We start from the raw sequence: 3516 nt of genomic DNA on the forward strand, positions 1-3516 counted from the left end.
GGGCTGCATTATATTCCTATGGGGGTGCATTATACTGCTATGGGGCTGCATTATACTATGGGGTGCATTATACTGCTGAGGGGTTGCTTTATACTCCTTTGGGGCTGCATTACACTGCTGTGGGCTGCATTATACTCTGGGATGTATTATACTGCTGTGTGGGTGCATTATACTGCTATGGGGCTGCATATGGGGCATTATACTTTATATGACTTTAGCGTACATTATACTACTCTGGGGCTTCATTATACTGCAATATATGACTATGGGGTACATTATACTACTATGAATGACTATGGGGGCAATATGGAGAGACATGAGACAGAATGGGAGGACACATGGGGTCCAGAATGTGGGATATTATTACTGTAGGGGCTAATTAAAGGATATTATTTTTGAGGATACTGTATTCATTGTGGGGAAGGGGAAGTCCTGATACTGTGCAGGGCAACACGGTTGCTTTTTTTCTTCATCTGGCATAGTATAAAGGTTGGGGAAAAATTGGGGAATGTGCTCTATATAACAGTGTTATTTTCTGCATAGACAAATACTGGCTGGAAGAAGTGATGGCACTGTGCACTGGATGAAGATGAAAAGCAAAGATGAAGGACTTCAACTAGAGACATTACCGGTGCGTCGGTGTGTTACCTGTACACTGACACTATAAACTGTATACTATATACAGAGCTCCTGTGCATATTGTCACGCGTGATCACTGTATTACCTATACACTATATACATAGCTCATGTATATAATGTCACCTGTCATTCTGCTCTTGGGTTCCCTCTGGTGGTTGTTGGTAGTAATGCAGTTGTCCCTGGGTTGCAATCCTGGGCAGGTGTCCCTGCTGATTGCAGCTCTGACTGGGATATTTAGGTGTGCAGGATTCATTAGCCCTTGCCAGTTGTCCATTGTTCTTGGAGGTTTTGCCCCCTGAGGAAGCGACGTAACGATACACGCGAAACGCGCGTTGGGGTACGTGACACACGTGTGGAGCTGGACCAGAGACCTAAGACCTTACTATGGGTAATTACCTTTTCTTAAAAAAACTATGCATTTAGGGGTATGGTTGGATTGTTTCTGTCAATAGGCAACTGTGCCATTTGTGCCATGTATGTCGATTTTTTGACAGTACAAATTACTGCAGTTTTAGGTGATGATATACCTTGTCCACATGGACCTATTGCCACCTATTTATAAATAAGTACCCTTTGAAATGCGGACACGTTCAGGTCCAATAAGCTCCTTTGGTGTGTCATGGTTCTGACACTGTAGTGTGATTCACTAAACAAATTGTGTAACCTATGTATTTAATGAAGATGTTGTTATTATAATTGCTTTTCAAATAAAGATCATTGCTAATTTTGGAATTTTGGTATGCATTTTACTCAATTGTCCTCCTTATAACATTGACACTATAAACTGTATACTATATACAGAGCTCCTGTGCATATTGTCACGCGTGATCACTGTATTACCTATACACTATATACATAGCTCATGTATATAATGTCACCTGTCATTCTGCTCTTGGGTTCCCTCTGGTGGTTGTTGGTAGTAATGCAGTTGTCCCTGGGTTGCAATCCTGGGCAGGTGTCCCTGCTGATTGCAGCTCTGACTGGGATATTTAGGTGTGCAGGATTCATTAGCCCTTGCCAGTTGTCCATTGTTCTTGGAGGTTTTGCATCTCTGTCTGGTTCCTCCTGCCCTGCTGCCAAATCTGCAAAGATAAGTGTCTGGTTTTGTTTCTACAGCACACATGCTGTGTGCTTTACAATTCAGTACTATTCAATGTTCTTTCTTGTCCAGCTTAGACTGTGTTTGGATATTTCAGTCAAGTTGGATTCTCAGGAGATGCAGATATACATTCCATGTCTTTAGTTAGATGGTGGAATTTTTGTATTATCTGCTGTGGATATTTTTAGGGTTTTAATACTGAACGCTTAGTATTCTGTCCTATCCTTTCCTATTTAGCTAGTGTGGCCTCTTTTGCTAAATCCTGATTTCTGCCTGCGTGTGTCTTTCCTCTAATACTCACAGTCAATATTTGTGGGGGGCTGCCTATCCTTTGGGGTTCTGCTCTGAGGCAAGATAGAATTCCCATTTCCATCTATAGGGGTATTTAGTCCTCCGGCTGTGTCGAGGTGTCTTGGATGTGTTAGGTACACCCCATGGCTACTTCTAGTTGCGGTGACAGTTTAGGGTTTGCGGTCAGTACAGGTTCCACCTACTCCTGAGAAAGTCTCATGCGGCTCCAAGGTCTTCGGATCATAACAGTACAACTGGCCAACAATGAGTTAAATGCATCTCAGAAGAAGGGAAGAAAGAGCCATTTTCTTTTCTGTAGCCTGCTTTGTCTTTTCTTCCCTCTTTTTCTCTGGGTGGCTGAGGAGTCTTGTGCTAGCATGGATGTTCAGGGATTAGCTTCTCGTGTAGACCAGCTTGCTGCTAGGGCACAGGGTATTTCTGATTATATTGTTCAGACTCCAGTTTTAGAGCCTAAGATTCCTACTCCAGATTTGTTTTTTGGGGACAGGTCCAAATTTTTGAGTTTTAAAAACAACTGTAAACTGTTTTTTGCTCTGAGACCTCGATCCTCTGGTGATTCCATTCAGCAGGTTAAAATTGTCATCTCCCTGCTGCGTGGTGATTGTTCTGTCTTCATACACGTTGATACGGTGTGTGATCCGACATACGGCATAAACCACTTCTGTCTCCCAAATAAGCGGACTGTCCTCTGTAGTCTAACTTGTTTATTGGTAAACATGAGCGCGGTAAAACTAGAAGAATACAAATGATATGTATAAGTATTGGGCTAAACAATAACACAACTGCAACTAACAGGGAAACATACAGTATGGTGCAACTTTTACATAACTACATACAGCAGGTTCCTGGTAACCACATTTCCTGTGTACTGGCTGCTATACAGTTAATCACACTCTATAGAACAATATATTACAAGAACAAGGATAGCAATCTTACCGGATAAACTAACCAGGGTGGCAGGTAAATGAGGTAGTTCCAACACAGCTGAATAACACGAGTGAACAGGAAATACAGAGAGAGAAGGCTGGGGAATTCCCCAATCCCATGATGCTTTGCTGAAACCCACAATGCAACACTCTATTATTCATGGAAAACACAGGTTATAAATTTATCCACCACTGGGTGGTGCTATAACACAGCAAAACCAAAACTATGATAATAGTGAAACTTTTAATGCTGGACGAACCCCTGTCCTCCATTAGGAAGGGCAGAACACTCCCCGCTTGGCATCAACCGATGCCACCTACAGGTTCTTTTGGCGAAAACAGTAAGACAAGTTCCGCCACTGGTCTGAGGAATAGTTTGCTTTCCCCGGACTTGCCTACTTTGACCTCAACCTTACGGTTCTTCCCATCTTTGCTTGGGAATACTTTAGTGATGAGGCCTAGTGGCCACTCATTACGGTGTGACTGGCTGTCTTTCATGAGAACGACATCACCGGTTTTGATGTTTGGTTTGTCGGTCTG

This window comes from Ranitomeya variabilis, chromosome 4, assembly GCF_051348905.1.
Source record: "Ranitomeya variabilis isolate aRanVar5 chromosome 4, aRanVar5.hap1, whole genome shotgun sequence".
In the NCBI taxonomy this organism is placed as follows: domain Eukaryota; kingdom Metazoa; phylum Chordata; class Amphibia; order Anura; family Dendrobatidae; genus Ranitomeya; species Ranitomeya variabilis.